This window comes from Coturnix japonica, chromosome 26 (assembly GCF_001577835.2).
Source record: "Coturnix japonica isolate 7356 chromosome 26, Coturnix japonica 2.1, whole genome shotgun sequence".
Lineage (NCBI taxonomy): Eukaryota > Metazoa > Chordata > Aves > Galliformes > Phasianidae > Coturnix > Coturnix japonica.
In genome coordinates, this window is record NC_029541.1 from 3,237,160 (window position 1) to 3,249,667 (window position 12,508).

Genomic DNA, 12,508 nt, shown 5'->3' on the forward strand with positions numbered 1-12,508 from the left:
ATAGCGATACCTCAGGGTTCATTCCTGTGATAGGAAATATCGGGATTGCAAAGTCTGATGGCTGTATTTACTCCTCACTCCTAGTCAGGCAGTTGCTTTACTGAGCTCTTTTTCCACCAATCATAAATAAACTGCTGAGGCAAAGGAGGAAAAACATCAAATTCTTCTCTATCTGCTTGTGGACTGAATTTACAGCAGGTAATTCCAAGAGAGGCGGCCCTGAGCTTTTCTCCGCTGCGTTTCATGTCTCAAAACCTTCAGACCGAGTGAATAATCTGATTCCATTCAGTGGACTAATTTAGAGGTCAAAGCTGACAAGCTTTCAGACCACCCAGGGTTCCTCCTGGGAAGCCAAGCAGTGGAATGCGCCCATCACACAGGGCAGGGAAGAGCCTTCATCCCCTGACACCTTTCCATCAGCACAGCCTGGGAGCTGGCAGCAGCTTTATGATGTGCCAACAGCTTTTCCACCTAATGGGCATTGAAAGCTTAAAGCAACTGATGCTTGGGTACAGTGGAATGGCATTACATTCTTACCCAGCCATCCACCCCGCAGCCAGCCCCACCGTATCTGTCCTCAACAGAAAGAGCTGTAAATAGTAAAGCTATTTCTTGTTTTACAGGAGCAAATAAAGAGCTGATTTCGATCTAGCAGAACTACTGCCCTACCTCCAAACCCAGCAGCAGCACAAAACTGAAGAGTTTGGCTTCCTGTTCACTAAAATAAAAGCAAGCAATAGGTAAACATGAATACATAACCCTAATAGTGATAACCTGCAGTGCATATTTCACATGTGGAAAGCATTGACTTCCTTTTCTCTACGAGTATTTATAGGCTGATGTATTTATAGGCTGATAGCTTCAACTCTATATTAAAAGCATGGCAAATAAAACCCCAAACTTTTTACTTCGGACTGTGGGGAGTCACAACACACACTGCTGCTAAATGCAACTCAGCACAGGCAGAAAGGAGCACACCAACCTTGGGACCTGTGTCATAACCAAAGCTGCTCCATTTTGAATCTCCAGCAAGAGCAAGAAAAAGAAGGGGATTCATTTGCACTCCTTATATGGGAAACAGCATGGAAGAGCAATATGGTTAGCACTACAAAGAGACATTAAAAGGTATGTATAAATAAGGGACTCAAGGGATTTGCATAACACACCAGGCAACTTGAGAATCATTTCACACCTTAGTGCTGGAATTGGGATGAATGCATGGAAGCTCTTCCAATGCCATCTCTAAGATCATAAACACTTGGTTTTGAACGGGTTTATTGTAGCTTTAGTGTGCTTTGAACCAAGCGCTGCTCGGATATCCCCTCCCTAAAGGAGAGGTCGGAGGAGGAGCGCAGGAGACGCGCAGCGCAACGCGGGGCGGAGCGCTCAGCTTTGCTTTCTCCATTGGCTGCGCCCGCAGGAGCGCGGAGCCGCCTGAGCAGGGGCGCAAATAAAGACTGCACCTTGGGGCCACCACCTTAAAGTGGGCAGAACTTTGCTCTCCTGGCTCCAGCACTTTTTTTTTCCTCCCCCCCTTTTCCCTCCCCTCGATTTATTTATTATTATTATTTATTTATTTTTTGGGGGGTGCACGAAGCGCACCTCCAAAGAGGGCTCCGCTCCTCTCCCCTCTCTCCCTTATATAATCCCTTGAGTCCCTTATAACACCCCTTGAGTCCCTTATAACACCCCTTGAGTCCCTTATAACACCCCTTGCTGATAGGGCACGACAACCCGTGCAACCCCACTGCAGGAACGCTGGCATTTTCTGCTGCTGTTCCACTTGATCTGGAATTCTGGTCAATGGAAAGAAGAACAAGAAGAAGAGAATGCATAGGGCCCTGAAAGTACTTCTTTACCAGCTGGGTTCAGTTCCCATCTCCATAACCCCTTCTTTTTTTGGTGGGGTTTAAAGTTCAGTAAAACAGTTACAAGCCGGAGTTGTACCTAATTAACAGGTGAGTGCACAGCTCATGGACTGAGAACTTATGGGCTTTGGGGGGGGAATGTGGCTGGGAAGTATCATATGCAGATGGGTTCTTAAGAGGCTGCAGAGATGCCTTGAATTGCTGCATTCTTGCACTAAGTTGCACCAACCCTGTTTGGTGGGAATGCTGCAGCACTTGCCCTTTGTGCTTTGGAAAGCAAGGCCAGGAGATAGGTTTTAAAAGGGAAGGCTGCAAACATTTCTTGTTAAGTAATGGCTAAGGTTTTCAAAGCATCAGTTGATAATACATAGAGGGATCCCTTAAAAAACACTTCATGGACTGGTGAGAATGAATACCAGGCTTGAGCTGCCTAAAGATTTAGCTTAGTAGCCTATAGAGAACATTTAATCAAACATTAGGTTGAAGTTTGCAAAGTTCTTTGAAGTCCTGAAATCACACAGTGATCTATGGGGTTATAGATGCTGAAGAACTGGGGTAGCTGCATCCAGCCCTGTGGTCAGAGCAGTTAGTGCATTGAGCTTGCTTGTCTCCCCTATTGAGTCTATCTACTTTTCTCTGCCTGTTGAGCACTGGCAAAAGAGTCTGAAGGCCTCAATCCCTCAGTGGTGAGCTTTGTAAGAGACTTCAGCTACTGCTGTAGAAACAGGTTCTTCTCTAAGAGCAGACAGCAAATTTAACTTGCAAGTCCCAAAACTGGCTCAAAATTAAGAGAATAAAGGGTCATTGCCAGACCTAACAACTCAATCAGGTACGGGTTGCAGGTGTGTGTTACTTTGGGAACTCATGCCTAGTTTCAGGCCTCACCTGGAAGAAATAATTTCATTCACGCTTGATTTTGAATGCATTTGTTGTAATGAAATCAGTTATTTTAGACTTTTCTGGACAGCAGAACCATTTTCAGGCACTTTTGAGGAAGTTTCTAAGGTTTGTAATCACTGGACCCAATGCAAAGTGCTTTTAATATAGCAAAAGTGTTAAGAGCTTCGGTCAGAGCATCTATCTTTATCCCTTCGTTTCCCTGCAGACGAGAATATAGAAACACTGGCTCTCATTAAAGTTCAGAGAAGTCCAGTACAATTGTACCTGACCTTTAGCTAAAGGTCTGCCATTGCAGGGGAAGCAATGGATCCGTGCTGCAGCTCAGGTGGATGCACAAAGCCCAACTCCCAAGACTTCTACCCAGTGAGAAGCAAAGACCCAGCGGCATCTCATTAGAAAGCAGAACAAAAATGATATCAACTTTTAATGCACTTCAGGTTGTTTTTTGAAGGTGGAAGGGTGGTTAGCTTTTGGGTGCAGGTCTCTAGAGCTTGTATTTCAAGTTATTAGCATCGTTTTTACATAAGATTTTGTTGGTACTTGCTTTTACTTGATAGTCTGAACTGCTCCTGAAACAAACCAATGCCAGCCTTGCAGCTCCTTTTTTCCTCCACTGGTAGTTCCAGGCATGGAGTGGTTAACAGCTGGAAGCTGTGCATTAGGTGTTCAGGCACCAAACCCGTTGCAACTTGCCTAATAAAAGGCATTTCAAATAAACCAGGATTGCGTGGAGGAATTCCAGTTGATGAGCTCTTGGTTCTCAGGACTTAACCAGAAGCTCTCAACATGTCTTGACAAAGCAAAGGGAGGGGCCATCAATGCAGCAGCGGGCAGGTTTAGATTTAAAAGGAAAAGCAAGAAAACACCCAGAGCAATTTGCTGTGTTAAACCCTCTATCAGCACCTCCACGGCATGCTTTGGTTTTCCTACTGTAAGCACAGCCAAGCATTGCCATTTACCTCCAAGGCTTTGCCTCCTAACCAACCTTCTCCTAAGCTGCAAAGCTCAAGCAAATACAGTCTGATGTTCCCTGGGTTCTCCAAGCACCAGGGAGCAGCCAAAGCCCAGGGCTGGTCAGAACTGGACTTGGCACTCCAGTACTCCCAGTTTACCCAGGCACCAAAGATGTTGGAATTGGGACTTGGATCCTTCACTTGGCTTCAAGGCCCCGAGAAGCAAAACCCAATTGTGAATGATGGTTTCCAACAATATTGCAGGTTTTGTTTCATTTGGGATAGATGGGGCTTTCAGGGTGGACTTTTAGTGTTTCTAGTTCTTTAGATGAGAAGCAACATTCAAGCCCAAAAGCATATCCATCACATCCAAACTTTGGTATTAATTTTTGCTTTGTTTGTACGTGCTAAGTGGTAAAATGCATCTGTTGATGACCCCATTCCTTCCCTGAAACCCTAGGGGAGATGAAGGGCGAATATTTAACAGTCTTTTCCCTTTCCTTTTACTCACAGATGAGAAGCTCCTTGGAAGAGGACAGATATCTCCTAGAGGGTTTGGACAGTGCTTCGCTCAGGGTCTCAGATCTCCCCCCCACCATGATGTAATTAACTCAGTTTGGCCGCATTGAGGTGCATGTGAGCAGCACTAAGCTGGCAGTGCCATGTTATTCTTTTTGCCCTACCTAGGCTGAAAGAAAGCAATAGCTTCACGTGTTCTCATTATTGCAACTAAGACCAGACAGTTCTTTGCTGTACCTATCGGCATTCTTATGGTTTTGTAGATTCAGATCCCCTGGTTAATACAGAATAGGCTAAAATAAAAATGAATGACAGTGGGAGGGGGGTGGGTTGAAATGTATTAGTGAATGAAAGTTTCATCCTAGAGGATTCCCATCAGCACTGACTGTAGAGTTTCACACCTCCTATATATGATTTGAGCATCACTGATATCCCAGCTGCACGTCCCTAAAGCATATTGTGAGACACATTGAACATGCCTGCATTCTCCAAGAGAAATGAGGACAATCCATGTGTTCTGTTGTCCTTCATTCCACCGGAGTCTGTCTCGTACCCAACCAGATTTCAGTGGAGTGAAGCACAAGAGACATGGAGATGAATCAGCAACGAGAGGAGCTGCTTCCCAATGGCAGAGAAAGGAAACAGCACGGACCCTGATGCACCAGGCAACCAAACAGAGGCCAAGGATGCTGGCAAACAGGAGCAGCACACCAAGCACTTTAATAAGTTGAATATTTCTTCTAAATCTCCACTAAGAGCCCATTTTGAAAACGTACGTACTTTCTGCATTGTATGTAGAGATAAAAAGAAGTCTACAAAGACCACAAGCTGGTTTCCTGGAGGCTTAAATACCTTTTTAAGTGGGATATTAAACACAAATGTGGATAAATAAGATGTGTAACCTTTAATTTCAGTCATCTTCCCTCTAGGATTGTAGAGCCAAGTGCAGGAACCAGAATGGAACTGTCTCAGGGCACAAACAGTGCATTTCCTTAGGGATCCTCCTCTAAGCATCCACCTTCACCTCCCTCCAGCATCCCTGCTGCTGTATCTTCATAGCATGGCAGAACACCATTATAACTGTAGGCTTATTTATTTTGGAATAAAACACATGTAAATAAGATCCAAGCCAAGGGAGAACTGAGATTCTTCAGGTTAAACACAAGGCGTTTCTTTTAAGGTGTCAGTGTTGATTACTCAGAGTTTAACACACTTCAGTTTGATACACAGAAACATCACCTCTAAACCCAATCACCCGCCAATTATAATAGCCTTTTTGAGGTCCTCATATCCTTGGATCAGAGGCCACAGAAAATGAGATCTAGTATATTTAAAGCAAAACACATTGTGTACTTTCATGCCCTGCTTGGGATCCCCAGCACTTCTCAACCCCTCTTTGGTGCATTCAGCTTCCCAGGTACAACATGCCTTTGTAGGGCACTGGGAGCTCTACAAGGACAGAAATACAGCAGGGTATTAGTGATACACTGAGGTGTATTTACAGCACTGACAGTAATATAGCACCTAGCCAGTTGTTCCTTTCTTCCTGCCAATGAAGGACACTTTGGTTGACAGCTTTCCATGCATTAAAGCAATGAATATAGAAGACAGCAGACAAACTGCACGCTGCTACGGACAAGCCTTTGTCAATACACACGCACTTAGCACAGCTCCTTAAGAGATGACAGGTGCTATGTAAATGCAAGCTCGTTATCAAAGAGACCAAGGCTCATTGCTCAAGTTGACATAGCACCACAGACAAGAAAAGCCCTCAAGTTACTCTTTCGAGTAGCTAAAAAGAAATTCAAGCGTGGTACAGCTGAGGAAAATGCATCAAAGAACCACAGCAGAGCAGGCAGTGCCTCCCCTCCAGCTTCATGTACTGGGCAGGACATGGTACATGTCTGCCACAGATGCACATAAAAGACCCTCCATTATCTCTATCAAAAGCTGGCATGAACTGAAGGATGCTCAGAGTGCCATGAAGCCAATAGAGTTTATCTTGTCAAAATTCCTGTCCTTTTTTGTTTCTTTCCATAAGGACAAAGATGGGCAATAATACAACTGAGCTGAGCTGGATACGCAGGGAGACAGAAAGCTAAAGTTGCCAACCCATTCAGTAGTTATTTTAGTGATGAATCTGAACTCCCTACCTAAAATTAGTTCCATTCAGCAGAGCTGAGCCTCGGATACCCTCTGCTGTCTGCACTACTGACCATACAGCCCTTTGTATCCCCTCCCATAGGCACTGCCTTGTGTCTGGTGTCAGCTCCGCAGTGCTCTGAAGCAGAGGGGAGGTTTGGATAAGAGGCCCTTTAGAAACCCTTTCCAAATGTAGATTTGATTGACTGACTGATTGAACTTAATTGCAGACATTCTCTTAATTGTACACTTAATTACTGACACTGTGTCAAAAGATTTCTGATGCAGCACCTGGAGGACAACCTTACAAGTGCCAGTCAACACCAGCTGCACCAAGCACCGGGGAGGTGCCACGTCGCCTACAGCTTGGAATGGGGGAAAAAATAATCATAATATTTTAATAATATACAATTAGGTTTCACCCACCCTCAAGCACACGCGTGCACACACACATAATCACAAGCCTCTTTGCAGGGAGGGCATCTAATGCAGCGGGAAGAGAAAAGGAACAAAGAGGGATAATTATAGGGCCATGCAGCAGTCCCACCCTTCTGTGGGCTCCCCTAATATCCATGGCTCTGTGAGCTGCAGGGGGAGGCTGTTATGCCATGGGTTTTGGCAAGAGCAATACAGCTGCTGGCCACTCATAGAGGAGCTCCAAATTTTGTGTGTTAAACTGTGATCAGATATAACCCCTCCCCAACCCCGATGATATTTATTCAAAGGTTAAAACACTAAACATTCTCAGCAGTGCTTCTGGGTCACTGCAGGTCTTCCTGAAAATAGCAAAGCGTGGAACAAAGCAGATAACGGCGCTGCTGCTGTTTTATTACTAACTTACTGCAGAACTGCCTGCTTATTGGAGAGATCCCACACATATAGGCAGCCCAAACATGAGGGCATCACTAAAGGAGCAGCTCACCAGGGCTGCACAGACAGCTAGCAGAAAGGACGGGAGTTGTTTGATACCCACAGAAATGCAATTTGCTCATAACACCTGCAGCCTCGTTAATTTACCTGTGACATGTTGCTACACTTAATTGCCTTTGACAATTAGCAACATTTCAACACCTCCTTTAATGGCCCAATTATGAGAACACTTGTCTTCCGTGCGGTAGATAGAAGAAAATAGATGGGTGAACTTCAGCAGCAAAACTTCCTCTGTGTGTGTTTTGTTAAAGAGCTTAAAAACAAACCCCAGTGAGAACATTGGTTTCCCTGCTCAATGCAGGCAGACACAGCGCCTCTGGCTGTGCTTGTCCCACTGAGAGCGGCTCCAAGGACCCCCCTGTACAATTAATTACAGGGAAGAAAGTGCTCGGTGCTGTTCCCTCAATTTTTTCCCCACTCTTGATGCTTTATCGATTACTTCCATATTCTAAACAAAGCGCCTTCTAGGTAGAAGGCAACCTGTTGCCATACAGAGGCAGCACAGTGGGTATAAGGATAAGAAAGCATCACTTCTATCCAACTACAGCTGTTTTCCTTTCACATCTCTGCAGCCACAAACCTCAGACATTGCCTTCTCCAAAGCAGCCAGGAGGAGCCCCCCGTGCTGAATGGAGTCGATGAATAAAACAATGTTTTATTAAATTACTGTTATATTTTGATTGAACAGCATTTGGGCTACATGGGAGCAGACATATTCCTGAAAGTAATTGGTTTTCCACATCTGCTTTCCTTACTAATTGGACTAATTACTTCAGTGTAGGATCATGTTCACTACTCTCCAGAAAGCAAGAAGCCTTGATTTACAGTGAGAAGAGCAGCAATTAGAGGGAATTAATTCATACAGCAACATCTAAATAAATCATATTATGAGAAGACAGCGATGTAATTATTGTGACTGGTGGCTCCCTTGTGCAGAAGCATCGTCCTTAAGCCTAAATCAAGCTGCTCCATTCTCCAAGGAACCCACCACAGCATCTCCAGTTGCTCGGAGGATGTATTACCACGTTTATTTTTAAGACCTAATTGAAGCACACTGTCAGAAACAACGGGGTCTGACACTCCTCGGGCAGGTGAGAAAAGCAATCAAGTCTTTCACAGCTCTGTCTGCTGAATCTTGTGCATTCAGCCACCATGGATAACATATGCCAGCAGCAGTTTCAAATCAAAGGTGCAAGAACTTCATGAGGGTAGTATCCTCCAGCACAACACTTTGCTCTCAAATCCAGCCCATCTGACCCATTAGGCCAATTAAAAGGTTATAAGAGCTATAGGGTTTCAGAAGATGATCCAGCCCCATAATGTTGGTGATTTACTTTCCTCACGTGTTAACAACCAGATCCTAACTCATTGACTGGGATGGACATCTTCCATTTGCAGGCCGTGAAAGCCATTTTACTGAGGCTGTGTGTTATAAGTTTTGTTCCCAGCATCATCCTCAGTTAATCAGTGGGATCAAAAAACTTCCCCTTTATGTTGTAGGTATCCACACAGTTCTGGTGATGTTCCTTCTCCAGCATCTTCCATCTGGTTCTCCAGCAAACCTGCAGCAATAAGGCATTGAAGCCTCATGCTGCCTCCTGAGCACACAGAGTATCTTTTCTTCTCTCCAGTCTTAATAGTGACCCATAATCAGATGTAGTTCTGCTCTATAAGATAGAATGTCTCCCCTTAGGTTGACTTAATGTGGTAAGAACCCTATGAACTTGCAGCATGCATTCCCATTATAGATGCTTGTATGTTGGATAGCATGTTGGTCTTGCACTACCATATGATGTGCATGAGCATAAAAATTAGTATACAACAATATTAGACTTGCTGTCCATACCCTGATACATCATAAATCCCATACATCCAAAAGCCAACTTACACATCCAAACAATTACTCTGCTTTAGCAAGTGCTCAATCCATTAGGAATTAGGGTGATAAATTGTTAGTTCAGACAGGTGGAAACACATCCATCTTGATTTGCCATTCTTTTATCCTGGCAGATAGGTATAACCATCAGTTATAGAACCTTCCTGCTACAAGCTGGACTTGGTGGCTCTAATAATATTTATTAGGAGCGTTAGGTTTCTCTTTATTTACACCCATCCACAGTGTTTCTCCCCCTTTACTTCTGAGAAATGGTCAAGAGTCCATTTGGTTGAGTTCCCTACAAGCCACAACCTGCAGTTGCATATCTGCTGCATTATCCTGGCCTAAAAATAATGGGGTGAAAAAGAAAAGGATCTGATCACTTCAGAAACACATAAAACAGAGAATCCATTGATTTTAGCCCTACACACCCACAGCAGAAAGATGGATGCAGAATTACCATAGGGGTCCTAAAACCAAAACCACAGCAACCACATGTGTGCTAAAAACAAAAGACACACAGTAATAAATACATCCCAAGTATCACAACAGTGTAAGAACTGTTTTGAAGGTAAGTGGAGCAGCTAATAATTCACAGCCATTATTCCTTTATCTTCATTCAGCTGGAGGTTGAGAAGGCTTTAAAACTGCAATTATCAACCATAGATCTGCATTGAAATAAGCTTCTCCACTGTGTTTCTCACTCCTCTACCCTCCTCCTAAATAAAGAGGAGGAAGCAACAAAGAAAGCAGCGCCTTTAATACAGCGGATAAAGATTTGTCCCCCAAGAATATCCTTGCAATCAAATACACCAAGGCAAAAAAGGAAGAAAAGTAGAGTCCATCTGCTAGTTGGGTCATTTTTTGAGTCAAACCAGTAAGTTCCTTGCTTGGCCACAATGGAAAAATCACATTTTGCCTACAGTGAGTTTCTTCTTTAGCAACAGTGAAATGTTTTTACATCTTTTTCTCTCTTTCAGCCAAGTTTCAATGATGAGCCCCTGTGGGAACATCCCTTGGGTCATCAAGAAGAGGAATCCCCCAACCCTAATGCTGCTGACAACTCCTTACACAGGGCAAGCCATCAAGAGTCCATTTTTTAATGAAGGTATCATAAGCAAGATAGCACCCACTCCGGGTCTTTTTGTTTTTCCTTTTCTGGCGCTTTCTACCAGGCTCTTAATAACCGTAGATTAATGAACAATTACAAGGCTTCATTCTTACTGCCGTGTAATACCAAGAAAGGAAGAGCATCTTTCTGGAACATTATGCTTGAAAAACAAAGGAGAGCTTTGACTGTCAAGTCACTGATGTTCCCTCTCCACTTAAAAGCTTTCCAATTTACTTACAAATTATAGTGTTTTTAATGCAAATTAAGCACTAGAGAACATTCTTTCCTTCCCCCAGATTAGCAAGAACCAAATTGACCAAGAAAGCCAAACATGGAATCCGGACACAATGAATATTTTAAATAATGAGCCTATTTAATTATTCTGATTGGTGAAGTATGAGGTTATTAAAATGCCTGTGAACTGATGATGGGGTTTGAGCATATGGTTTTGCTTTCCGAACACAGAAAATGTTTTCTGATACTCTGTGTTCCAGCATCCTTTGTTGAATTAACTACAGGGATGAAATACAGCTACACATGCTCAGAGACCTTTGGGAAATATCTTTTGCTTCAGAAGCAAAAAATCACATCGTGGAAGGCAGGAGAGTGAATGAGCCCAGATTCAACACAAATTCCCTCACTCACTCCAGCTACTTAGGAATAAACAAATCCAAAGCTCATTCAGATTCTTTTTCCTCCAATATGTCACTGAATTGATGCTTGCCCAATAGGTTTTCACTTACACAGGTGGGAAAACCCTGAAGCAGAGGAACTCAGAGATACACCGTGCTGAATCTGACCACTAAATACACCAAGTCCTCTATGTCTTATTAGCATTCAGGTTGAGCATCATCCAACTTTGTGGCTGTTCTTTTAATGTTAAGCTCATGAACGCCTCTTCAGCCATCAGAACTCCACACCTGCAAGTTCAAACCATCAAATTACACCTTCTGTGCCAGAAGGAAACCACTCTTACATGGCACTTCCCCTGTGCCTCTTACAAAGGAAAGCACAGTGCAAGTGAAGAACATAAAACAGCTGGAACATGACTTGCTCTGGGTTGTGTCACCAGCACTCCAGAAGAGCAAAGTTATATCCTTACTCTTATGGTCAGATTCTCCCTGTTCAGTTTTTGCAGCATCCATTTACACGCTCCATCTCAGCTGTTATCACATTGTGTTCTCTCCCCAATGCACAAAAAGGGAAGCTCCCCTTCTTGCTTTGTGGTTGTGCACAAACACACGAGTGCTCCTGCCCAGACAGAAGGGAATGGGTGAAGAAACTCCCACTGGAGGTCCTGATTTCCCAGGATATTGAGCATCTGCTGCTTCTGCCATTGCACACATCTCTGGGGCAGTGCAGTCTGCTTCCTGACAGTCATCCATATAGGAAAACTGATTATTCTGAAATAACGAGCATGCTTAGCACAGAACAGAGCCCAGACTTGAGACCCACTTGCCACCCCATGATAACCCCCAGCACCTCCCAACCTTCCTAGAAGGCTCTGGTTTCGGGTCAGCATAGAGGTCTCCCCCTGTGCCCATCAAGAGGTTATATGGGTGAAAAGTTCACATCCCTGTGGCAGCTCATTCACATCCTATGATTTCTAATGCCATCTGCTCCTCCCTGAGCCTCTTTTCAGGTTTAATTAGAAATTCTGGATCTTCTGGAGGCTGAAGGGCATAGAGGTGAATGAGCACATCAGGTCTGTACCTCCCAGCTTGGTATCCTGTACTTTAACATCTCTAACAAGTCTGAGCACAGGGTGACTAACGCTGTCCTCTGATACAGGCTGAGAAAGGTCAGAACCCAATGGAGATACCCACTGTTCCTTGGCTTTTTAGTAGATTCCCATTGCCCTGGTTTTCTACCTTCTGGTTTAGTCATGAAGCACCTGAATCCCACCTGCGTCTCCTGCACGACTCCAACTGTTTCTACTCCCTCAAAGCTGGGAGCAACAAAACAAACTACTGTGATTCATCTGAATTGAACTGGATACAGCTTCAGTCACCACTGGTTTTATTCCCCATGGTTCTTGTTACAAGTATCTACAATTCAGGATGCCATGAAGCAGCCAATGGAAAGAATCGCAGCCCCTGGCTCTGATACCCCACACATTGATACACTAGCAAAACTCTTCCTCCTGCAAGTATGGCAGAGCCATACAGATTTCCCCTCAGAAAGGAAATAATTCAGGCCCCTACCTACA

At 44.0% G+C, this 12,508-nt stretch overlaps 1 protein-coding gene and 1 long non-coding RNA gene across 2 annotated transcripts in view; one reads left to right on the forward strand and one right to left on the reverse strand.

The window, feature by feature from the left end:
* PLXNA2 (plexin A2) overlaps positions 1-12,508 on the reverse strand; it is a 294,027-nt gene that overhangs the window by 272,233 nt on the left and 9,286 nt on the right. The window lies entirely within an intron of this gene.
* On the forward strand, positions 1,523-5,419 carry LOC116654432. The gene is made up of 2 exons (XR_004309682.1): positions 1,523-1,958; positions 4,235-5,419. It is a non-coding gene; the product is annotated as an uncharacterized LOC116654432 (long non-coding RNA).